Genomic DNA, 26,902 nt, shown 5'->3' with positions numbered 1-26,902 from the left:
GCTGGCTGTGACCATAGCTGTAATTGGCCGAGCGGGTCACATGGTTCGGGTATATAAATACCTGAACGCGCGCTTCCTCCGCCATTCACATTGGGGGTTTAGCTTGGGGTAGGTAGGAAACAGAGCTAGCGGTTAGGTGCCAGCACTGCCAGCCAGCCCAGCCACAGAGCCCCAGCCTCACCACTGCCAGCAGCAGCCACAGTGCCCCAGCCTCACCACTGCCAGCAGGCACTGCCAGCCCACTGCCAGCAGCAGCCACAGAGCCCCAGCCTCACCACTGCCAGCAGCAGCCACAGTGCCCCAGCCTCACCACTGCCAGCAGGCACTGCCAGCCCACGACCAGCAGCAGCCACAGTGCCCCTGCTTCACCACTGCCAGCAGCAGCCAAGGTGCCCCAGCCTCACCACTGCCAGCAGGCACTGCCAGCCCACTGCCAGCAGCAGCCACAGTGCCCCTGCTTCACCACTGCCAGCAGCAGCCACAGTGCCCCAGCCTCACCACTGCCAGCAGGCACTGCCAGCCCACTGCCAGCAGCAGCCACAGTGCCCCTGCTTCACCACTGCCAGCAGCAGCCACAGTGCCCCAGCCTCACCACTGCCAGCAGGCACTGCCAGCCCACTGCCAGCAGCAGCCACAGTGCCCCTGCCTCACCACTGCTGCCAGGCATTTGCAGCAGCCACAGTGCACCAGCCTCACCACTGCCAGCAGTCACTGTCAGCAGCCACAGTGCCCATCTTTGTTGTTGCCAGCCACAGTGTACCTGCCTTACCACCACTGCCAGCAGCTAGTGTTGGGCGAACATCTAGATGTTCGGGTTCGGGCCGAACAGGCCGAACATGGCCGCGATGTTCGGGTGTTCGACCCGAACTCCGAACATAATGGAAGTCAATGGGGACCCGAACTTTTGTGCTTTGTAAAGCCTCCTTACATGCTACATACCCCAAATTTACAGGGTATGTGCACCTTGGGAGTGGGTACAAGAGGAAAAAAAATTTAGCAAAAAGAGCTTATAGTTTTTGAGAAAATCGATTTTAAAGTTTCAAAGGGAAAACTGTCTTTTAAATGCGGGAAATGTCTGTTTTCTTTGCACAGGTAACATGCTTTTTGTCGGCATGCAGTCATAAATGTAATACATATAAGAGGTTCCAGGAAAAGGGACCGGTAACGCTAACCCAGCAGCAGCACACGTGATGGAACAGGAGGAGGGTGGCGCAGAAGGAGAAGGCCACGCTTTGAGACACAACAACCCAGGCCTTGCACGAGGACAAGAAGCGTGCGGATAGCATGCTTTGTACCGCCATGCAGTCATAAATGTAATAAAGATAAGTGGTTCAATAAACAGGGACCACGCGGCAACGCTAGCCCAGCAGCAGCACACGTGATGGAACAGGAGGAGGCGCAGGAGGAGAAGGCCACGCTTTGTGAGACACAACAACCCAGGCCTTGCATGAGGACAAGAAGCGTGCGGATAGCATGCTTTGTACCGCCATGCAGTCATAAATGTAATAAAGATAAGTGGTTCCATAAACAGGGACCACGCGGCAACGCTAACCCAGCAGCAGCAGACGTGATGGAACAGGAGGTGGCGCAGGAGGAGAAGGCCACGCTTTGTGAGACACAACAACCTAGGCCTTGCATGAGGACAAGAAGCGTGCGGATAGCATGCTTTGTACCGCCATGCAGTCATACATGTAATAAAGATAAGAGGTTCCATAAACAGGGACCGGCAACGCTAACCCAGCAGCAGCAGCAGCAGCATACGTGATGGAACAGGAGGAGGCGCAGGAGGAGAAGGCCACGCTTTGTGAGACACAATAACCCAGGCCTTGCATGAGGACAAAAAGCGTGCGGATAGCATGCTTTGTACCGCCATGCAGTCATAAATGTAATAAAGATAAGAGGTTCCATAAACAGGGACCGGCAACGCTAACCCAGCAGCAGCACACGTGATGGAACAGGAGGAGGCGCAGGAGGAGAAGGCCACGCTTTGTGAGACACAACAACCCAGGCCTTGCATGAGGACAAGAAGCGTGCGGATAGCATGCTTTGTACCGCCATGCAGTCATAAATGTAATAAAGATAAGTGGTTCCATAAACAAGGACCACGCGGCAACGCTAACCCAGCAGCAGCAGACGTGGTGGAACAGGAGGTGGCGCAGGAGGAGAAGGCCACGCTTTGTGAGACACAACAACCCAGGCCTTGCATGAGGACAAGAAGCGTGCGGATAGCATGCTTTGTACCGCCATGCAGTCATAAATGTAATAAAGATAAGAGGTTCCATAAACAGGGACCGGCAACGCTAACCCAGCAGCAGCAGCAGCAGCACACGTGATGGAACAGGAGGAGGCGCAGGAGGAGAAGGCCACGCTTTGTGAGACACAACAACCCAGGCCTTGCATGAGGACAAGAAGCGTGCGGATAGCATGCTTTGTACGGCCATGCAGTCATAAATGTAATAAAGATAAGTGGTTCCATAAACAGGGACCGGCAACGCTAACCCAGCAGCAGCAGCAGCAGCACACGTGATGGAACAGGAGGAGGCGCAGGAGGAGAAGGCCACGCTTTGTGAGACACAACAACCCAGGCCTTGCATGAGGACAAAAAGCGTGCGGATAGCATGCTTTTTACCGCCATGCATGCAGTCATAAATGTAATAAAGATAAGAGGTTCAATAAACAGGGACCGGGCGGCAACGCTAACCCAGCAGCAGCAGCACACGTGATGGAACAGGAGCAGGCGCAGGAGGAGAAGAAGGCCATGCTTTTTGAGACACAACAACCCAGGCCTTGCATGAGGACAAAAAGCGTGCGGATATAGCAGCAATGCTTTTTGCCGCCATGCAGTCATAAATGTAATACAGATGAGAGGTTCAATAAACAGGGACCGGAAACGCTAAACCATCCCAGATGTTCATTGGTCATGTTACTTGGTTGGGGTCCTGGAGTGTTGCGTAGTCGTTTCCAATCCAGGATTGATTCATTTTAATTTGAGTCAGACGGTCTGCATTTTCTGTGGAGAGGCGGATACGCCGATCTGTGACGATGCCTCCGGCAGCACTGAAACAGCGTTCCGACATAACGCTGGCTGCCAGGCAAGCCAGCACCTCTATTGCGTACATTGCCAGTTCGTGCCAGGTGTCTAGCTTCATGCCCGGTTTCAGGTCCAGCGGTGCCAGCCACAAATCCGTCTGTTCCTTTATTCCCCTCCAAATTTCCTCCCCTGTGTGCTGCTTATCCCCAAGGCAGATCAGCTTCAGCAACGCTTGCTGACGCATGCCAACAGCTGTGCTGCACTGCTTCCACGATCCTACTGCTGCTGGTGCTGGGTTCGCGTTTCCGGATGAGGTACAGCTTTGAGATGCGTTGGAGGAGAAGGAGTCAGAGAGGTAGGTGCTGCTGTTGTTATCCAGTGGGAGGGACGGCGGTGCAGCTGTTTGCGGCGTGGGCAACACCCGCGCCGTAGCAGGTGAGGAATCGCTGCCAGGCTCCACAAGGTTCACCCAGTGCGCGGTAAGGGAGATGTATCGACCCTGGCCGAACGCACTCGTCCAGGTGTCAGTGGTGAGGTGAACCTTGCAGGCAACGGCATTCTTCAAGCTTCGGGTTATTTAGCTGACCACGTGCTCATGCAACTCAGGCACTGCAGAGCGCGCAAAGTGGTAGCGGCTGGGAACCACGTAACGTGGGATGGCCACTGACATCATGCCCTTGAAGCTGTTTGTCTCCACCACTCGATATGGCAGCATTTCGCAGGCCAGAAGCTTGGCTATGCTGGCTGTTACTGCCACGGCCCGGGGGTCATTTGCTGGCAATTTCCTCTTGCGCTCAAACATCTCAGAGACAGACAACTCAACCGTAGGGCTGCACACCGAAGGGCTGTTGGTTGTTGTGTTTGATGAACACTGGGAGACCTCAAGAGCACTAGTCCGGAAAGTGACAGTGTCAGCATCGTCTGATGTTTGTGAATGTTGTGAACCACGCAATGGCTGGGCTACTGCTGCTGCTGAGGCGGGTCTGGTGGTGAGTCTGGTGAACCCAAGGGAGGCAGTGTTGCTGGTGGTACCCTGTCCTGCCGCGTTTGCCCACAGAGTGGGATGTTTGGATAGAATGTGGCGGCTCATGCTGGTGGTGGAGAGGTTGTTAATACTTTTCCCCCTGCTCAGGCGGGTCTTGCACACCTTGCAAATCGCCATGGTAACATCCTCAGTGCAGTCTTCAAAGAAAGCCCAGACTTTGGAGCACCCTTGCTGGCGATTTCTGTTTGCGCCTCTTTTGCCTCTCACTTGAACTTCCATGCTTGCGGTGCCTGAAATTGCGCGCCGCCTACCTTGTGGCACAAGGCGAACTCGTGCAGCAGTGGGTTCCTCAACAGACTCATCTGTGCTGCTGCTACGACGGCGATGTTCTCGTTCACAAACAAAATCTGGGTCTATGTCCACATTGTCCATACTCTCCTCTTCCATCTCCTCAAACTCGTCATATGTCATTGTGGGGGGCCGCCGCCGTGGAGTAGAGCTCCCCAGAACAACCTCTGCGCAGCTCACTCCAACGTCGTCTGGTTATCTGGCGTCGTCTGGTTATCTAGTTGTGTGCGTGGTGTCGCTGCCGGTTGTGTCAGCTTTGTGCCCACTGGCTCCTTGTAACTGGCTGAGGACTCGGACCTCGTGCGTGATGTGCTAGTGCTGCTTAACCCACTGCTGGACGCTTGAGAGGTCATCCAAGTAATTATCTGGTCCTGTTCTTTTGGATCTGTGAGGGTTGTTGTCCTGGACAACATGGGCGGTATTGAGTGGGTTTTCTTGGGTGCTCCCCTGTGGCCTGTACGTGAACCGTCAGGGGAAACACCTCTTCCCTTGCCCCTCCCTCTTTCACCGGATTTCTTCCTCATTTCACTTATCCTTTAAGTACACGCTGACTGGCAGCAGTACAGTGGCAGTACAGAAATGCTATACAGTGGTGGGTGAGCGGTGTACCACTATTGTCAGCAGCGACACAGAGCACAATGCTATACAGTGGCGGGTGAGCGGTGTACTACTGTTCCCAGCAGACACAGAGTGGAAGTAAACACAATGCTATATAGTGTGGCTGAGCCGTGTACACAGAGTGGCATTAAACACAATGCTATATAGTCTGCTATATAGTCACCCCGAACAGGGTGATGTTCTGCAGAACCCGAACAGTGGCAAACACTGTTCGCCCAACACTACTGGGAGGGAACGCAGATTTTAGTACCTAAACACACGATACAACATGTTTTCCGGGGTCAGACTCTGAGGCACATACAGATGGTCCCGATCATCATCCTCATCATACAACTCTTCTCCTGAGCCTGACCCACCCACCACCTCTGCCACCCCAACATCCCCAGACACAGACCCCTCATCGTCCTCAACATTAACTTGGGATGCTGACCTGAGCCAGACCTCCTCCTCCACATCAGGCCCCATCATCTCCTCAATGGCAGCCCTCATTAATCGCTCTGGCGACGGACCGATGGACACAACGTTCTCCTCCGGGGAGGGCTGCTGCTGACCACTGGCTGCTGGGGTGGATGTTATAGTTTGCGTGGGGCGTTGGCTGTTGCTGTTGTTGGGAGTGCTGCTCACAGCGGAGGTCTCTGGGGAACTCATGTTGAGCTCATATAGTGGTTGACGGTGAGTGGAGTATTACTGATCCCAGCAATATACACACTGACTGGCAGAGTACGCAATGCTATATAGTGTGGCTGAGCGGTGTACACAGAGTGGCAGTAAACACAATGCTATATAGTCTGGCTGAGGAGCGGTGTACTACTGTTCCCAGCAGAATCAGAGTGGCAGTAAACAATGGTATATAGTCTGGCTGAGCAGTGTACACAGAGTGTCAGTAAACAATGCAATATAGTCTGGCTGAGCGGTGTACACAGAGTGTCAGTAAACAATGCTATATAGTCTGGCTGAGCGGTGTACACAGAGTGTCAGTAAACAATGGTATATAGTCTGGCTGAGCGGTGTACACAGAGTGTCAGTAAACAATGGTATATAGTCTGTCTGAGCGGTGTACACAGAGTGTCAGTAAACAATGGTATATAGTCTGGCTGAGCGGTGTACACAGAGTGTCAGTAAACAATGGTATATAGTCTGGCTGAGCGGTGTACACAGAGTGTCAGTAAACAATGGTATATAGTCTGGCTGAGCGGTGTACACAGAGTGTCAGTAAACAATGGTATATAGTCTGGCTGAGCGGTGTACACAGAGTGTCAGTAAACAATGGTATATAGTCTGGCTGAGCGGTGTACACAGAGTGTCAGTAAACAATGGTATATAGTCTGGCTGAGCGGTGTACACAGAGTGTCAGTAAACAATGGTATATAGTCTGGCTGAGCGGTGTACACAGAGTGTCAGTAAACAATGGTATATAGTCTGGCTGAGCGGTGTACACAGAGTGTCAGTAAACAATGGTATATAGTCTGGCTGAGCGGTGTACACAGAGTGTCAGTAAACAATGGTATATAGTCTGGCTGAGCGGTGTACACAGAGTGTCAGTAAACAATGGTATATAGTCTGGCTGAGCGGTGTACACAGAGTGTCAGTAAACAATGGTATATAGTCTGTCTGAGCGGTGTACACAGAGTGTCAGTAAACAATGGTATATAGTCTGGCTGAGCGGTGTACACAGAGTGTCAGTAAACAATGGTATATAGTCTAGCTGAGCGGTGTACACAGAGTGTCAGTAATCAATGGTATATAGTCTGGCTGAGCGGTGTACACAGAGTGGCAGTAAACACAATGCTATATATAGCGTGGCTGAGCGAGGTGCACAGTGGCAGTACACACAATGCTATATAGTCAGGCTAAGCCGTGTACACAGAGTGTCAGAAAACACAATGCTATATATAGCGTGGCTGAGCGAGGTGCACAGTGGCAGTACACACAATGCTATATAGTCAGGCTAAGCCGTGTACACAGAGTGTCAGAAAACACAATGCTATATATAGCGTGGCTGAGCGAGGTGCACAGTGGCAGTACACACAATGCTATATAGTCAGGCTAAGCCGTGTACACAGAGTGTCAGAAAACACAATGCTATATATAGCGTGGCTGAGCGAGGTGCACAGTGGCAGTACACACAATGCTATATAGTCAGGCTAAGCCGTGTACACAGAGTGTCAGAAAACACAATGCTATATATAGCGTGGCTGAGCGAGGTGCACAGTGGCAGTACACACAATGCTATATAGTCAGGCTAAGCCGTGTACACAGAGTGTCAGAAAACACAATGCTATATATAGCGTGGCTGAGCGAGGTGCACAGTGGCAGTACACACAATGCTATATAGTCAGGCTAAGCCGTGTACACAGAGTGTCAGAAAACACAATGCTATATATAGCGTGGCTGAGCGAGGTGCACAGTGGCAGTACACACAATGCTATATAGCCAGGCTTAGCCGTGTACACAGAGTGTCAGAAAACACAATGCTATATATAGCGTGGCTGAGCGAGGTACACAGTGGCAGTAAACAATGCTATATATATAGTGTGGCTGAGCGAGCGGTGTACTACTGTTCCCAGCAGCGACACACAATGACTGGGGGGGACCCTGGCTAGCGTGGCTGGAGAGCGAACTACCCTGCCTGCCTACCCAAAGCTAAACCCACAGAGAAATGGCGGAGATATGACGTGGTTCGGGTATTTATTTACCCGAACCACGTGACCGTTCGGCCAATCAGAGCGCGTTCGGGCCCGAACCACGTGACCCGTTCGGCCAATCACAGCGCTAGCCGAACGTTCGGGGAACGTTCGGCCATGCGCTCTTAGTTCGGCCATGTGGCCGAACGGTTTGGCCGAGCACCGTCAGGTGTTCGGCCGAACTCGAACATCACCCGAACAGGGTGATGTTCTGCAGAACCCGAACAGTGGCGAACACTGTTCGCCCAACACTACCAGCAGCCACTGTGCCCATCTTGTTTGTTACCAGCCAAAGTGCACCTGCCTCACCACTGCCAGCAGGCACTGCCAGCAGTAGGAATGCTCACGGCATTCTGCGGAATTCTGTTTTCCGCAATTCCGGCCAGAATTTGGTGGTTCCGTTCCGTCGCATCAGAACGGAATTTCTATAGCGCTATGCTGCGGAACGATGTGTAATTCCGGCGGAATGCGGATTTTTGTAAGCCAATCACAAGAAAGCCCCTAGAAGAAGCTTAAAGTGAGAATTACTGAATTTCTTCATGAAAATAGGAATTTCTGCACCAATTAGAGGCTTACAAAAACCACCCAAACGGATTTCTGCATGAAAATCAGAATTATTTCAGCTCCAATTACAGTCTAAACAAAAACCAATAAATCCTATATTAGCAACCAGCTCCCTAGCTATCTCACCTATCCCAACCATTTTGTATAGTTTCCATAGCCTACGCGACACCTCTGCGGCACCAAAACCACCGCCATGGGACTACCGCCAGGTCCCAAAGCTTACGCGACACCTCCTGCGTTGCCAAAACTTCCGCCATGGGACCACCACTAGGTCCCATGGCTTAAGCGAAACCTCCTGCGGTGCCAAAACCACCACCATGGGACCACCGCAAGGTCCCATGGCTTACGTGACACCTCCTGCATTGCCAAAACGACCACCATGGGACCACCGCAAGGTCCCATGGCTTAAGCAACATCTCCTGTGGTGCCAAAACGACTGCCATGGGACCACCGCAAGGTCCCATGGCTTAAGCGACACCTCCTGCTGCTGCAAAAAAAATAAAAAATGACCAGTGGAACAGCCACTAGGTCCCATGGGCTACCATTTAGCAAAAACAAGGTTTCATTTGCGATTACTTTAATTTTTCCGCCGGAATGCGGAATTCCGTGGAAATTCGCAAAATTCAGCGGAAATGTAATGGCGACGGAATTTAGCGCGGGCAGACTTCCGCAATTCTGGTGGAACGAAATTTGCTCTTTCAGATCATCCCTAGCCAGCAGCCACCATGCCCATCATATTTGGTCCCAGGCCAACCACTGTCAGCGTGTTTGTGCCAGGACACTGAGGGCAGCCTTTTTCCTGCTGCCAGCTGCAAAAACTTGTGCCCATCATAAAAAGCACAGTTTATTGCATTTTACGGTTGCTTTGTGTTCTTAAAAAAAAACAGTACTGTCTGTTCCAGCTGGGAAAAGTTGTGCCCATCAAAAAAAACACAGTTTATTGAATCTTGCTCTTGCTTATTGTTGAAAAAAAACCAGTACTTTTAGTTCTCCATTTGTATAAAATTTATAAATGCATGTCGATAAACTGCATTGGCTTAAAGGGAATCTTAACTGAACGGTGGGTAAAGAGTTTCACTTACCTGGGGCTATTACCAGCCCCCTGCAGCAGTCCTGTGCCCTCGGAGCCGCTCTGGAATCCTCCGGTCCCCCGCTGTCACTTAGTTTCGTTTTTGACGACTCACCAGTCGGCCGGCCGCCATGCGTATTATTGGACGCATTCTCTACTGCAATTAGCGATGTTGCGGACCGCAACGCATACAAAAATACGCGTTGCCGCATTCTGCACGCATAGATATGCGGCAACGTGTATTTTTTTATGCGTTGCGGTCCGCAACAGAGAGGGGAGAGGGAGAGACCGCACAGCACTAAAGCACAGGTTTACAGCTTTACCAGCCTACAGCCTAACCAGCTTTCAAAGAAAACTCTAGTATCAAAAGAGCAGGGCACATTCTAGCAGTTATAACAGTACTGGGAGTCTGCACACAGGACAGGAAGTGGTCTTAGCAGCCTGCCTGCATACCTTCTCTTCTGCCTGTGCATGCAGCTTATCATCTCTGGAGTAGTGATGGGTCGTTCGCGAACAAGCCGGCTCTAAGAGCCAGCTCTTTGCTGCGAACGACAAGAGCCGGTTCTCAGTTTTGAAAGAACCGATGTCTCAGCCGCCCCACAGAGCTCTGCTTTGCTCTGCAATAAAGGGCGCTGAGGCATGTTGGGAGATGTAGTCCTCCTCTTGCAGCTTGTAGGAGTGTATGGGGCAGAGCAGAGCAGTAGAAGGAGGGATTGCCCCAGTCAGAGAAGCAGTCTGGAATTGTCATGGAGACGGGGGCGGGGCTTTTACTCCGATTCTGAGTGGTGTTTAGTGATATTTAATGAAGAGCCGATTCAGAGCCGTAAGAGCCGGCTCTTTAATGGGAGCCGATTCAGAAGAGCCGATTCTCTGAAAAGAGCCGGAATTCCCATCACTACTCTGGAGCAGAAACTTCCCTTCTCCCGGGCTGTGTTGCTGTCTTGTGCGGGGGCGGGGCTCCAACACGGACACATCACATTCTTCTCTCTGTGATTGCATCTGTCCCCTGGCTGTCTCGCTCCAGTGTCTGTGTGCAGCCAGTGACACAGGTGGGGGTCAGACTGTCGGGGGCATAAGCTGGCTGGCCGCTGGCTCCTGGTTTGACTGGCGTGGGGCGGAGTTAAAGGCTGGGCCACACAAGGTAAACACTTTACCTGTGTGGCTACTGAGATGAAGGGGCACAGCTTTAAAGAAGGAGCCTGGCAGAGAAGAGCAGTATTGATTGCTCTATTGGCTGGGGAGAAGTGGAGGTGGAGGCACTGCTGAGCACATGGTAGCGTGCCGAGCACCGGGGACTGAGTCGGGAGGTAATATAATATAAAAAAAAAAAAAACATGGTCACGGTAGCAGAGGCGGGGGAATGCGCCTCACCACCTCATGGCGCCTCACCACCTCATGGCGCCCCAGGCAACGGCCTATACTTGCCTGGTGGGTGAGACGCCCCTGTGTGTAGGTATGGCTGGCTCTCATGCTACATGGAAGGGGGTAAAATTGGTCTGTGATCTTGCCTTTTCCAAAGTTTCCAAAGACTTTTATCTTACGTGTGTACCCACCTTTAGATCTATGTGTAAATCCCCCCCCCCCCCCCACTATTTCCAACCCATCAACCCATTTTGCAGAAGTTTCCCTCACTTTGCACATTTTTTTCAGGCATGCTCAGGTCCCCATTGACTTCAATTAGGCTCAGTGTTCGGCCGAATATCCCGAACATCTGGACCATGTTCGGCCGAGCCGACCCGAGCCCGAATAACTGGGTGTTCGATCAACACTAATCCTGATCTGAGGTTGTGGCTGTGTTGTGTAAGGTTTCAAATGTTAGTAGGTCAAGTCTGAAGTGTGCTTCATGAGTAACCTGTGAAGTGAACATAGAGTTTGTGTTATGTTAAGGTGACCAAACGTCCCGCTTTACCCGGGACGCGTCCCAACTTCAGGGGGTGCTGTCCCAGGCTGCATGAGGTCCCGGGAAACATCCCGCTTTTAGCTGCGGGACGTCCCGGCCTTGGGACTCTGGCCACCGTACGATCGCATGAACTGGCTGCAGCGTCTCATAGACCCTGCGCCAGTTTATTCCCCAGCAGCCTGCATATTCCTCCGGCAGGCAGAGCAGGGCTACGGCAAGATGGCTGCCGAAGCCCTGTACTGGAGACAATATGTGTCTCCAGTACAGGGCTTCGGGCACCTTCTTGCCGTAGCCCTGCTCTGCCTGCCAGCGCGGGAGATTGCAGTGCAGGAGCAAGATAGTCCCGGGAGCAGCACGCCAGAGGCCGGCCAGGAGCGAGAGGAGACTTCAGTCAGGTGAGTAAATGCTTTTTTTTTCCAGATGAAATGTTGCCAACCTTGCGTTTATTTTGTGCTGACATGTTTCTTACATTGTGTTTATTTTGTGCTGACATGTTGCCCATTGCGTTTATTTTGTGCTGACATGTTTCTCACATTGCGTTTATTTTGTGCTGACATGTTGCCCATTGTGTTTATTTTGTGCTGACATGTTTCTCACATTGCGTTTACTTTGCGCTGACATGTTTCTCACATTGCGTTTACTTTGTGCTGACATGTTTCTCACATTGCGTTTACTTTGCGCTGACATGTTTCTCACATTGCGTTTACTTTGTGCTGACATGTTTCTCACATTGTGTTTACTTTGTGCTGACATGTTTCTCACATTGCGTTTACTTTGTGCTGACATGTTTCTCACATTGCGTTTACTTTGTGCTGACATGTTTCTCACATTGCGTTTATTGTGCTGACATGTTTCTCACATTGCGTTTATTTTGTGCTGACATGTTTCTCACATTGCATTTATTTTGTGCTGACATGTTTCTCACATTGCGTTTATTTTGTGCTGACATGATTCTCACATTGCGTTTATTTTGTGCTGAAATGTTGCACACATTGCGTTTATTTTGTGCTGAAATGTTGCTCACATTGCGTTTATTTTGTGCTGAAATGTTGCTTACATTGCGTTTATTTTGTGCCGACATGTTGCCCATTGCGTTTATTTTGTGCTGACATGTTTCTCACATTGCGTTTATTTTGTGCTGACATGTTTCTCACATTGCGTTTACTTTGTGCTGACATGTTTCTCGCATTGCGTTTATTTTGTGCTGACATGTTTCTCACATTGCGTTTATTTTGTGCTGACATGTTGCACACATTGCGTTTATTTTGTGCTGACATGTTGCACATATTGCGTTTATTTTGTGCTGACATGTTGCCCATTGCGTTTATTTTGTGCTGACATGTTGCCCACATTGCGTTTATTTTCTGGTGTCTGGGGTAACTTTTGCTGCATTTATTATTTAATGGTCATAGTTGGCTATGTTTGCTGCTTTGGGGTTACGGTATACTATTAAATAGCATCACACAGTTTCTGCACACCTACACGCGCCGATACCCCCTGCCCCCGTCCCAGGTTGAACCAACAAAAATCTGGTCACTCTAGTTATGTGACAATGACAGGTTCGTTTGTGACCAGGCTGGAGCTGTTTGGGAAAGTCTGTATATTGAGCACTGCAACAATCCAGCCATGTTCTGATGGAAGTGTGAACTTGATTGGAAAATCTGCTGTTGGGATGAATTGTTTCCTTAGGTGTAAGCAGGAATGTTTCACAACATCTGATAACTCCTTTCTAAATCTTACTTTCCAGTCAGTTCATTAATACTCAAACTGCACACATGGTGGAACAATTTAAATCTGAGATCCCTATTCTCAGTGGTGCTGACTGAGAGTGGAGCAGTTTTGGTTGCCAGGTGCTCAACTCCAATGACAAGAATTTCAGGGGGGTTTTAGCATTTAGTTTTGCCAGTTGTCATGCAACCATTCCTGTAGTTTGACTGAGCAAGCTTTAATTGTTGTATGAAGATCTATTGCACCAAGTTTGAAGGATTAATACAGGTCGTTGTCTTTAGCATCGCAGCAGTATTTCAAGCAATGTTTCTGGTTGACTTTTCCAAGTGGTAGTATGTACATCATGAATAGCAAAGGACACAGGATTGAGCCCTAGTTTAGTGATACAAGGTTGGACTAGAAAGATCCTAAAGGACACTTTTTGTGTTCTGCCATCCAAGAAGGATCAGAATTACTGGATAACTAAGTCATTAATACCACAGGTCTCCTGCAATTTGCTAGGCATGATTTTATTGTCAGCTGTGTTTGACCCACAGCAAGAGTTTTTTTTAATTTAGTACAGGAGGCCTGAGTTTATAAAAAAAAAAAACTTTTGTCAGGCTTGCCTGGTATCTGCTATAGGTTAGACTGTATGTACATATGACTAACATTTAACCCAGCCCTAACACCTGCTCAAAACTGCTGCCTAGCAACAAACTAAACCCCTGCAGGTAGATGTCACAAACAGCCTGGCCAAATAGCAACACGCCAGAACAGAAGTTATGCAGTACAATATATTTGCAGAGTCACCTGAGGATTCAGAGCTGAGGCTATCAAGGCGAAGTATCAGTAGTGCTGAAGCGTGGTCAGACAGGCCGAAGTCGGGGCAGGCAGCGCTCATGCAGATCCTTTAGACAATCTGAGTTTGGCAACGTGTAGTCAATCAGAAGCGAGGCCAGGACAAGCCAGGTCGGATACCAGAGAACAGCGTGGTCAGGAATAAGCCGGGTCACAACGGGAATCCAATCTGCAAGGCACTGATACAGCAACTGCACAGCATTTGGCGTGAATGCCACTCAGCTACAAGCCCACCAAAGGCTATCACGGGCAAAGACTAAGTGCGCTTACATGCCGGTACGCATGTGGTCATTGTTTACAATGACGGAGCATGTACTGAGGACGTGTCCACCGCCTGGCCAATAGGGAAGGAGCGCTGTGTGCTCCACTGACCTCAGAGCGCTGCCGTCTTTCAGCAATCCCACTGTGTCAATAAGAATCTTTTATCATATCACAGCACCTCACTAAAGATGCCTTAATAAATTAAGACCTTCCTGTAACTTTGCATGGTCAGCATTTTTCACAGATCATCCCTGTTAACCATCCAGTGTGCTTCAAAATGAAAAAATTCTGAACAATCTTCATCTATGCAGACCGGATCCTGGGGGGTAAGTGAACCCCTTGCCCCAGCGCTCCAAGACCACAGTGCTATCCACTATTTTTGTTGCTGTGGAATTAAGATTTTTTTTTTGTCCATAATTAATGTATTCATGCACAGTGTGAATTCCAACTTGAAGTTCGCAAGTAACAATTCACATCCACACTCCTTGCTGTGATCTTCCCGTTCTTTACGCTGTTACATAAGGTGCATAATGCGCTGGCAGTATCCCAAGGTACACATGTTATATCCAGGGATTGTGGCTCCTGCTTTTTTCGGCATGTTTTACGATGTTGCTTGTGGTGCTGGAATTTAAATCTCGCTCTTGGCTTCCTGCTTGTCTTTTTTGTGTAAATATAAAATGTATAGTGATAATATAAAAATAGACTGACCGCGACTTACCCAGCCCAGAATACACTACCTAATATTATCTATATTTAGCTCAGGACAGGACACTGTCTCATAGACTTGCATGGATTCCGTGAGCACCTGCAGTGTATGCGGGCTCCGGAACAATCATGTCTGTCGGATTACAATTGCTCACCTCGCAGCTTTCCTGTGTGCGTATTCCCGTCTTCTTCTTGGCCATCCCTGGCGGCGATTCCTCCCTTGCCGCTTACTGTCCTTCGGCCATCACATGTCCCTTGCGTGTCCCTCTGATCACGCCTCGTGCATCCTCTGGTGTCGGGCATACATCACACATCAGGTGACAAATTCAAATTATTTGTATTGGATTCAATACAAGCATCTGTATTGAATCCAATATAGCAGCAAACAGGTCCGGATTTACAATAAGGCCTACAAGCGCCTGATGATGGAAAGGCGGCTCACTCCACTCCCAGAGTGCCTCCCTCCTGCCTTATCTATGCAGAGTCCGGAGCGGAGTGTAAATGAAATGAGAGGTTACTCACCCTGGTCTTGGCATCCCACTTACCAGATCTCCCTCCTTCAGTCGGGGGAACCTCTAGCTACTGAATACTGAATACTGAGGATAGCTCTAGCTACCTAATAACGGGCATTTGTAGCTACCTATGACGGGTAAGAAAATTAAGGTTTTTTTTTAAACCAATAAAGTTTATTAAGCATATAATACATGTACAGGAAAAAACTGCAAATGCAGAGAGAATAAGTGATAACAGGAGCAATTGTAAACATAGGCACAGAGCAAATATAGATGCCACGCATCTATTACTTATATTCTACATATCAGGAGATACCAACAGGTAGGGCATTTTCATTAACATCTACAAAGTATAGCATGTAAAAGTGAGTATACTGTACATGTCAAATGCAGTTTTAAGAACAGTAGGGAGCAGTAAGGGAAAATGGCACATTAAAGTATGACAGTGCATGACTCATAAACTGCAGGAGCTGTTATATAACCACAATTTAGGATATAAAGTGTCACGCCATTGTCTTTGTAATAGTGAAGTAGGCATACAGAATAAAAGACAGGAGCTTATCTATGGTTTTTCCACTGATCCCAGATAAGGTGAAATTGAGGGATTCGACCCCTATGTGTATAGACCAATTTTTTATAGGCCAACCCATCATCTAGTCGTTTAATCCAACCAGAGAGCGGCGGCGCGACAGGAGACAGCCACCTCAGGGCTATCTCCCGGCGCCACAAATAGGGTCTCTCGAACAAATGTCTTAGTGCAAGGTTGTAGACCCTCATCCTGGATGACACCCAGCACACACAAAATTGGGTCAAGGGTTACTGGGGAACCCATCTTGTCATGTAAAAATGTTATTACTTGTTTTTAAAAAGCAACTATTTGAGGGCAACTCCAAATTAGATGAAAAAAGAGGGGGAGTCGAATCCACATTTTGGGCATAGTTTGCTAGCATTGGCATTGTATTTGACCACACGTGATGGAGTAAGATACGCCTGATGTAAAATATATAGCTGGGTGGCATGGTCCTTAATGCATACAGAGACCCTTTTAACTGCCTCCAAGGCCTCATCCCAGTCGTCTTCCTCTAGAACCAGTCCCTCATTGAGCCACTTCTCCTTAGATACTAGGTTAGATACTAGGGTACGGTCACAGGCCCCACTTTCTGTTAGTTCCTTATAAATGTCTCCTATTTGGTGTTTAGTGGGACCTTTTTCAATTAATTGTAGTATGTTGTGAGGTTCAATGTAGATAGGTAAATCATTAAACTGTGTTTGAAAAGCATGTTTTAATTGCAGATATCTAAAATGATGATGTGCAATTGTGGGGTAGCGCTTCAGCAGGGTGTCAAATGAGGCAAGATTCTGTCCATTTAGTATGTGTCCTAATAATATAATCCCAGTCCTTTCCCAAAAAACAGGGTCGGGAATGGAATTAAATTCAGGAAGTTGTGGGTTGTGCCAAAGAGAGGTGTGGTAGAAATAGTATAATCTTGATGTAAAGCATAAGGTAATATTTTTACAGTATTTGTTAAATCAAATAGGGTTATTTTGTGAACCCCTGCACATAAGCTATCTAGCAAGATTTTACAAATGATGAATTCCTGCCTTTTAAATGGGATTATCAGCCACAAAATCAAATTCCATGTACCTACAGATCTGTGTTTATTATGTAGTCTACATGCAGTCTGCATTTCAAGCATTCCAATATAATCATAAATGTTTCTGCTGAAATTAATCTTATGACTCCTCTCTGGTGCATTAACAATGAGAGGGATGCTTCTTATTTCCCTTGGAACTTAGTTAAGGTAGCTCTTGCCGGTGCACTTTTCCTGCAGGTCCACCACTCCTGCATCACTGTAACATCCAACAAAGTAGAAAAAGGCACTCAACAAGCTTCACACTTTTGTTTGTGGTTTATTTGAGTATGGACACATACATGTTACGGGTCACCACACCCTTTCTAAAGTGATCCTTCCACTTGAGGAAGGGTCAGGTGACCCGTAACATGTATGTGTCCATGCTCAAATAAACCACAAACGAAAGTTTGAAGCTTGTTGAGTGCCTTTTTCAACTTTGTTGGATGCTCGTTATTTCCCCTCCAACATTCCTGCTCCTCACTGATTGGCTGTGGGCAGTTCAGTGTAACAGGCTGAGGATGAGAAGGGAAATGCACCTCACCTCTCTGCAGAAGCTGCTGAAAGATGATCTATGCTGTGCACACATATGTTTACAAATCAAGCTAGATATGACAATGCAGTTTCTTGGAGAAAAATAAAAGAGTAAGGGAGGAAATGACATCGGAATTGGCTTCAGTCAGAGGCAGTAAAGATGGAAAATGCCTGGAACAGTTTTCTTTTTATTTACTATATAAAATTCACTGAAATCAAAACGGGGACAGTACAATATGTATGTTATGTAAGTAGAACAAGTATTTACTTATATATGTGTTTTTTTTCCTGGGATAGTATGGCTGTCTGTCCCTGCTGCTTTAAAGAGAAGGTTCACGCTAATCAAAAAATACAAATCCACTTACCTGGGGCTTCCTCCAGCCCGTGGCAGCCAGGACGTGCTCTCGGCGCCGCTCCGAAGGCTCCCGGTCTTCTTTGGTGGCGCACCCGACCTGGCCAGGCCGGCTTCCAGGTCGGGCTCTTCTGCGCTCCAAAATGCGCCTCACGGGGGTGCGCTGTCGTCATCAGACATCCTCCGGGTAGTTCTGCGCCTGCGCAGTACAGTCCGGAGGATGTCTGATATCGTCAGCGCGACCCCGTGAGGCGCATTTTGGAGCGCAGAAGAGCCCGACCTGGAAGAGGGCCTGGCCAGGTCGGGTGCGCCACCAAAGAAGACCGGGAGCCTCCGGAGCGGCGCCGAGAGCACGTCCTGGCTGCCACGGGCTGGAGGAAGCCCCAGGTAAGTGGATTTGTATTTTTATTTTTTTTTATCACAGTCCGTGGATCTTCCCTTTAAAGGTGTATCCTGATACAAGTGCCTTACTGTGGGTGCCAAGTTCCGTAAAATGGCTGTAGACTGGGTGCTGGCAGAGGGAATCAGATTTACTCATGACCTCTGCAATGCAGCCAGCACTGCAAGGCCTCACAGCCAGGGCTGGAGCTACCATAGGAAAAAATAGGCAATTGCCCCAGGGCCCCAGAGCCTGTAGGGGCCCCCAAGGTGTCCCTCCCCCATCTTAACGGCGCCTCTGCACAGTCTTTGGCAGAGTAACGTCTCATCTGTGCTGGCAGGGAGGTGAGGCACTACACTGACATAGACTCTGCAGGGCCCCAGGGAGCACAGTTAAGTTGGGAGGTGATTGGGGGAGGGTCAGCAGCCAGCTCAGGGGCCCAGGAGGGAAATTTGGCTGCAACAATGGGCCCCTAATGATGCTTTTTGGTCGGGGGGGGGGGGTGTCTGTTGGGAGGCCCCCAGGCTAATTTTGCCCTAGGGCCCAAGTGTTACTTGCACCGGCCCTGCTCACAGCACCCTTCATTAAGAAGAGAACTGGAATCTCTCCTCCGCTCTGCTGAAGGTGGTAAGCTGACCTCAATAAAGCACAAGATGAGCATTAAAAAGCACTTTCCAAAGTATATTTGAGTTCAGCACATTGTCAGAGTGTATTGAAAGGTTCCCATCCGAGGTCATTCACAGCTGGAGCCAAGAAGAACCCCACAGATGCCAGAGAAGGATTTGGGAGCACAGTTGGTGACCGGAATGAAAAGAATATAGTCAGGTCAGGTGGAATGTAAACCTATTGTACTGGAATAGCCAGAGAGAGGAGATCAAAGCCTCTTCTGGGCAAAGCATCAAAAGGAATGCAAGAAAACAGGATGATTGTCAGGCGGGGCTCATGAGCCAAAGGAGCTTTACACTAAAAAAAGACATCCTGGGTTAAAATTATATATGAAAAAGCTACACACAGTATAGTATGCTGGGTGTCATTCACAAGTGTGTGAAGCGAATGTATGGAGTCACGGGCAAACCCAGGAATTCCTAAAAGGCCTCTCTCAGCCATGCACAATGTAATAATATGGTAGGACATTAGAGTATGACTATGGTGGTAGGGATTAGATTGTGAGCTCCTCTGAGGACAGTCAGTGACATGACTGTGTACTCTGTAAAGTGCTGCAGAAGATGACAGTGCTATATAAATAAATAATAATAATATAGTAGAACATTAGACTATGACAATGGTAGGATTAGATTGTGAACTCCTCTGAGGACAGTCAGTGACATGACTGTGTACTCTGTAAAGTGCTGCAGAAGATGACAGTGCTATATAAATAAATAATAATAATATAGTAGAACATTAGACTATGACTATGGTGGGATTAGATTGTGAGGCCCTCTGAGGACAGTCAGTGACATGACTATGTACTCTGTAATGTGCTGCAGAAGATGTTAGAGCTATATAATACATAATAATAAAACATCTGACACTACATTCCCAATTGCATTGTTACCAGTAACTTTGCATTCATTCCCCTAACAAAAACAACCAACACCTCTTACTACGTCACCTCATTTCTACTGCCTGGCAGACAGAATCACAACAAATGCTCCGCCTGTGATTGTACTCTCCTCCTTTTTAATCTGACATTGAGAGCTGTAAAGTAGCTACGATTAAGGGCTTCGGTCTGAAACATGTCAGCTACCAGGTTTGACTGTCCTGGGATATGTCCTAAATAAAGTTACGTGTGAAGACATGGCTGCGGATCTTACTTTTTGTGCTTCTATTGGGTTGGCTGCCTGTGATCCTGCACTGTCTACCACAGCACAGTGGAGTGGTTTTCCTTGTTTCACATCATATATGTTTACAGCTATTACAAAAAAAGTGTTAGTTATATCTTCATTATCATACAGGTTTATTGTAAATAGTTGCATTTTGGCTCTAATTCCTACTAAAGGTTATGAGTAATTTTGCTATGGAATTGTACTCAATATTTCCTGTTCACTGTCAGTTTATTCTCATTCATGTTTATGAATATTATGGTTATCTTTCATTTGTCATACTAAATTCAATAAAAATTTTATTGGGAAAAAAAAAAGAAACTGAAAATCTTCTGGCAAGTATGGAAGGGCAGGACTCTGCACAGGGTTCTGCCAATCAAATATCAAAGCACAATAAATCTAGGCCCAATGTACAGTGGGACTTCAGCCTATGACCAAGGTTTAAATCCCAGCTCTAGGCAGTATGTAAAACAGTAAAGAGTGTTTGGGCGAGTCTCCCTAATGATCCTGGTCTAACGTGGAGCGCGCCCTTAGTGCCGCAGCCATGAATCACTTTGAGTCCACCAGGAGAAAAGCATGATGTAAATGCTGTGTGTCTTGTCTTGACATTGCATGGCTTTAACTCCTCATGCCAATATTAGATCTGTCAATAGCCCAAATATGTATGCAGTGTGATTGGCAAAGACTCCGATCCATGACTGAATACTGATTTCCTCTTTTAGGCCTCTTTCTCCATGACAAGCTGAAGGTGGTGTATTAATCCCCTGTCAGCTGCTCCTGTTCATGCTCAGCATGGTGAGCATTGTGGTTGCTGTCTTCAGATGTGCAGGCTCGAATTTACATCACTTGGGCCTATAGGCACAGATGTCCTGGCACCCTAGACTTTGCCCTCCATGATCCTACAAACACCCTCTGAACCGCAAGTGTGCTGGCTGTCCCAGCTGTCACGTCTCCCTTACTTCCCTTGCCTGTCATAAGTATATACAGGTGCCCATTAGTATTAGGTAGCCAGAGCTATCCTCAGTTTTAAGTAGCTAGTGGTGCCTGTGACGGAAGGGAGATCCATGGAATGCCCAGAGCTGGGAGAGTAACCTCTCATTTACGCTCTGCTCGGGACTCTGCATTGGGAAGGAGGGAGGCACTATGGGAAGGTAGTAAACTGCCTTTCCATCATCAGGCGCCTGTAGGCACATGCCTACAATGCCTTATAATTGTAAATCCAGCCCTGCAGATGCAATATGAGATGGTGATGGACCCTGTGTGTCAAACGTGACACGCATGGCAGTAGCGCAGCAATAGGGAACGTGTAGATTGAGACCACAGTGGGGCCCATGGGCCAGAGGGGTCCTCCCTCAATCACTGTAGTACCTCTCTGTTGGTACTGTGCTAGTAATCACTTCTATAGTTGCTTTGAATAGTAGTTATTGTTAAACTGTCCCCCATCCCCTTCTTGTACCTCTGCCATTGTGGATGTCCTTGCCAGGTTTTGGTGCGCCATATCATTTGTTATGGTTATGGATAGAGTGCTTGGGGGGCCCAATGTAAATCTTGCACTGGGGCCCATAGCTCCTTTGCTATGCCACTGCCAGGTAAGGTCAATATTCCATTTTTTAGGTCTGCTCAGTGTCTTTTTAATTGATATAAAGAAATGTCATGAAACTAAAAGTACTATGTATAAGTGAACTGTTACTAGCAGATAAAGTTGCCCCTGTCCTATGAAAATGTCAAGATCTGGGCAGGTTAATTTTTGCCATATCCTGAGTAAATATACCTGTTATTTGAACAAGGAAGAACAAGGCCGGTTATAACAGTGTGACTGCCAAGGCTGCCACAATCACTGTAGCTCACAATCTGTGGAGCACTTAATCCAGCACCAATTAAAATGCCAGGACTGCTGGATTCTGGCTGGCTCCATCAATATCTGTCATCAGGAGACAAGGTCCAGCATGATTAGAGGAACCATGTGATAAAGTTCATATGCAAGAGTCACAAGAACATGTACTAATAACCTGAAATGGATTAAGAGGAAATGGGGCCCTAGGCAAGATAGCAGGCCCGAGGACCCCGTTGTGGACCAGACATCTGCAACCCCTATTGCTAAACCACTGCTACTTGGGGCTTCTTACAGCCCAGCCCTTGAGGTCCCACCGCGTCTTCTAGGCCCCCTCCATTTTCCCTCTGGCAGCTCCGTTAGTTGCTCGACCTGTCGTGTGCATGCACGGGCTGTATCACGCGCCTTCATATACACGATTCATTCTTTCGAGAACCGCACATGTGCAGAAAGCTCACAAAGACGGGCACGTGATTGAGACGGGCGCATAGACAGGCCGCGCAAATGCGCAGTTGCGCATGACTCTTGGACAGGCTACAGGGAACTGGGTGAAGTCCCAGGTTACTTTATTATTTTTTTCAGGTCTGTTTAGGGTTCCTTTAAGAACTTGTCAGGGTTGTATATCAAGAGTGGTTATGTAAATCAAATTTCTAAAGAAATAACCAAACAAAAAAAAGTTGCAATTGCCATAGCTGAGTCTCATATTCTGCCTACGCATGGGCTAAAATGCTTGCCTAAGTCATTTTCACATTGGAATTGACATTTTCACCTTTTCACATTGGAATTGACTCCGATTTTTGTCTGAGATATAATACATTTTCGGAAGATATGTATTTTTACAAAAAAAGACAAACCTTTTTGAATACTGTATATACTCGAGTATAAGTCTAGAAATGTAGGTATGATTCACTTCATAAAAGTATAGGGGTTGACTTATACACGAGTCACGGGCAGCACTGAGCACACAGAGTAATGTGTGTACTAATAGTGACATTCCCATTTGCAGCAATGTACCCAGTGGTAAGTGATATTTTGAGGAAAGGAAATGCCAAGAAAACACAGATCTGAAAGTCCTGGAATCAAAACAATTAACAAGGAAAGGGGCCGAGAGGAAATACTGGGCTGCATAAAAGGGAGTGAATAATTGCAGCACTTGGGGGCCTGGAGGGGTTATTGGCTGCACTTAGGGACAGGGGGGGTTAATGGCTGCAATACCGTATGCAGTGCAGTCATTAACCCCTCCTGAGCCCCAAGTGCAGCCATTAACTTTGCTGGGTAGACTTATACTTGAATCAAAAAAAAATTCCAGCTTAAGATGGTTGAATATTGGAGTCGACTTATACACAAGGCCCGCTTATATTGGAGTATATACGGTACGTATTTTTTTCAATGCATGTGCCAAAAATGTGTTTTCTCATGCCTATATATTTTTTAGAGCACTTTCAAGCTGTGTGCTTTTCCACCGGAAATCGTTGCAATCGGCAACATAATTACATTAGTATGAAAGCGTCACTGAAATGACAATGTAAATATATATTGTCCAATGCGACACAACGGACATTGGGCCCATTCCAATTGACTTTTTCTCCTAAGCCTTCTCAGGTGATATTTTCACACCTTATCAATAAAATGCCTTTTAAGCAAACAGCATGCAAAAAAAAAAGACAGTACTTTTTCACCTACTTTTTGGTAAAAAGTTATTTTCAATGGAAGACGAAAAATGATCTCCTAGGAGAGAACTTAGAGAAAAGCCCATAGTGTGAAAGTACCCCGAGAGTGTTCTCATGTGTGCAATTTTTGAGTATTCTCATGTGCAAAATTGTGAACCTTTCATAAAAAATATGGAGAAATAAAAATAGCCATATCCATTATATTACTAATTCTGAACGCTGCAATATTCAGTGAATGAAAGAAGGAACTCTCCTGTACAGTGAACAAAAAGGGCAGAGAGGTGCCCAGGTGTGAGTAAAACTGAGTTAAAACCAACAGGAAAAACGAAAAAGGGTTAGGTGGCTTACCTCAGTGATGACAATCTCATAAGCCAAAAAGAGTTTATTTAGCACAGGCAATGCATTTCATGGGTGCAAGCCCACTTCCTCAGGCCGGAGCATAGAAAGCCAGATAGCATTGAGCGCCTCTCTCTCTGTTCTGTAATCAGTACAGGGAGTTATTTAGTTCTTCTATTGCTAGCCAGTGTCCAATAGAAAAATATCAGTAATATTAGTACTAGAAATTCTACAAGGGGTTTCCCTATTTCAGCGCACACATTTGAGTAAAGCAATCAGTCTGTGGCAGATCCAGTCATGTTTACTGAATCTGTGAAATCTGCAGTATTTAATCACTTGAGAACTATAGGCTTCCCCCCCCCAAAAAACAGAGCTTTCCATTGGTGGGTTATGATCCCTGCTGGCATGTTTTGTTTTGTTTTTTATTATTATTTCTTTCTTATTTTTTTATAATAAATTTTACTTTTTTTAATTTAATTTCTTATATCCCTCCCTCCCCTTGGCAGCTAATCCCAGAGATCGGCTCTCATAGACATCAGCCTATGAGAGCCGAACACTCTCTGAACCTCCTAGGGGGACAGTCGTGTTACATGGCTTTCCCCAGTACAGCGCTGCCGTAGACCACAGTGCTGTACAATGTAAATAGGCAGCGGTTTCGCCACCGAACAGTGAGGTCGTGCGCATTGGCGCACGACCTCCTGCAAAACACACCCCCAGGACTGCACACCAATTGGCATTAGGAGCAGGGATGCTTAAATTCGGATTCGGAAGATACCCGGATAGTTGCAATCCGGATATCTCCCAGTAATGCTGTGTGGGCTGGGCGGGGGGGTCAAGCTTACCTCTCTGACGTCTTCTTCGCTCGTCCCTCGGCGCCTCCCATGATGCGGTCCACGCGGCGGTCACGTGACTACAAACACTTCCTCCTTCCGGGTTGAAGGAGGAAGCGTTTGTAGTCACGTGATGCGCGTGGACCGCATCGTGGGAGGCGCTGAGGGACGAGCGAAGAAGACGTCAGAAAGGTAAGCTTGACCCCCCCGCCCAGCCCGCACAGCATTACTGGGAGATATCCGGATTGCAACTATCCGGGTATCTTCCGAATTTGAGCATCCCTAATTAGGAGGTCCTGGGGCTGCCGCCATGTCCACGCCGATTGGTGTGGAGCAGTCTTTAAGTAGTTAAAATTCAGTAACTTCCAATCAGGCTGGATTCACAGTGGTCAGTTGCATAACACATGCATTATAATGTGTGTATAACTGCAATGGAGACTAAATACAGACATTAATGCAAAGCCTGCATGCAATGAGTTACAATAATGCAGTCGCTTACAACACAGTACTGTAAACAGACCCATAGAATTGTATGGGCAGTGAGCTGACATGCAGAATTTCTGCAACGCAACTGAGCACTGTAGGCTAGGCCCCAATTTTGTGCATCTGGCTCATTGAAAATACAATCAGTAAAGTACAATTTTGATCAAATATGCTCCAAGCTGATAATTTATGAGCACTACAAGCAGATATAAGGTAGCAACACAGAAATCTAATTAAAACCGCATTGCCCTTTGTAGCAGGAACACAATTCACTGAGTGAAATGTGAGTTTTATCTCGTGCAAAAACAGCACTGCTCACTATTTGCCGTGATTGCTTATGTGGCCACCTGAGCCAATCCATTCAGTTACTGCTCAGCAGAAGCTTTCCAAGGTTCTGAACATGTTCAGCTCTAGGAAAGACAAAACCAAAATCACTGGAGGCATTCCACAGCAATGGGTATGGTGCTTTGTAAGGAACCAGAGTATTTGATGGGTGGGGAAATGTAGTTCTCTATGTTGGTAATGAAGAGTGGCAGCAGAGCAGAGCGCTACATATATATTAACCCTCCTGGCGGTTCATTAATTCTGCCAAATAGGCAGAAATACATTATTTTTTTTCGTTTCATGTAAAGCTACCAGAGTGGTAGCTACATGAAATAACACTAGAGGGCACATGTGTCCCTCTAGTGCGATCGTCGCCGGCATCAATAGCAAACAGGGGAATGCGTATATAACGCGTTCCCGTTTGGCTTTTCCTGTCGCCATAGCGATGATCAGAATGACATCATGGACGTCAGCCGATGTCCTGACGTCAGACACCCCCGATCCAGCCCATAGCGCTGCCTGGAAGTCATTGGTCCGGGCAGCGCAGGGCTCTGGCGGGGGGGCCCTCTTCCGCCGCTGCGTACGGATGATCGCCACAGAGCGGCGGCGATCAAGCTGTATGCGTGGCTAGCAAAGTGCTAGCTGCGCGTACAGCACTTTAAATGAGGTGAATCGCCCCACCAGGGGCTGAGATATCCTCTGCGGCGGCTTACCCCGAGCTTACCGCTAAGAGGGTTAAATGTTTCTGACGGCATCCTCTTCACTTTCTCTCCAGTTTACAGCTGCCGTGCAGCCAATCACCATGTGGCTCCCATCACTGTCACGACATGGGATGGAAGTCGCATGGTGATTGGCTGGCTGCACTCAGTGTCGGACTGAGAGGTGGAAAAGCTGAGGAAATCCACCAGCTGGCCAAGCAGCAGTAACCCTGTGTTATCACTTCCAACAGAAACCTGTAGCAAGTCTTCACTGTGACCAGCAACACCTGATTACTGCTGCTTGGCCAGCAAGTGGATTTCCTCAACTATACCACCCCCCAGTCCGACACTGGCTGCACAATTCCTATAGATTTGAGAGGAAGGGAAAAGGGCCTATATTGTCACTGGGGGTGGGTAATGTATAACACTCTGCTCCCCTCCCACTCTGCATTATGTACAGGACCAGTACCCCCATAGTGAAGCAGGTGCTTTCTGCGCATAGTGCCGGCCATATAGTGCCTGACTTGGGCGCTGCTATAGAACTAGTGCTATAGACTGCTCCCCACGCAGGGTAATTCAGGGTTCCAGCAATCACCGGACCCCAAATTACTTCTCTGAGTTGCTACGACTCGGAGGGGATAGTATTTTATGCCACAGGGAATTTTAGTACCAGCGGGGTGATCCATCATTTGGCTCACCCTGCTCCCTACTCTCCGACAGCGTATACATATGTACTCCCCTTAGCATCTGGTCTGCACCCTCCTACCCT

At 47.7% G+C, this 26,902-nt stretch overlaps 1 protein-coding gene across 1 annotated transcript in view; it reads right to left on the bottom strand.

The window, feature by feature from the left end:
* The window catches only part of LOC137521707 (sodium-dependent neutral amino acid transporter B(0)AT2-like), a 139,793-nt gene extending 115,902 nt beyond the window's left edge, over positions 1–23,891 (bottom strand). The window contains exon 1 of the mRNA XM_068241345.1: positions 23,811–23,891. The gene's annotated coding sequence lies outside the window, so the exon portion shown is untranslated. The remainder of the gene's footprint in view (positions 1–23,810) is intronic.
* Positions 23,892–26,902: the final 3,011 nt, after the last annotated feature.

This window comes from Hyperolius riggenbachi, chromosome 6 (genome assembly GCF_040937935.1).
Source record: "Hyperolius riggenbachi isolate aHypRig1 chromosome 6, aHypRig1.pri, whole genome shotgun sequence".
Lineage (NCBI taxonomy): Eukaryota > Metazoa > Chordata > Amphibia > Anura > Hyperoliidae > Hyperolius > Hyperolius riggenbachi.
Note: the sequence above shows the minus strand (reverse complement) of the source record. Positions and strands in the feature narration are given on the sequence as shown.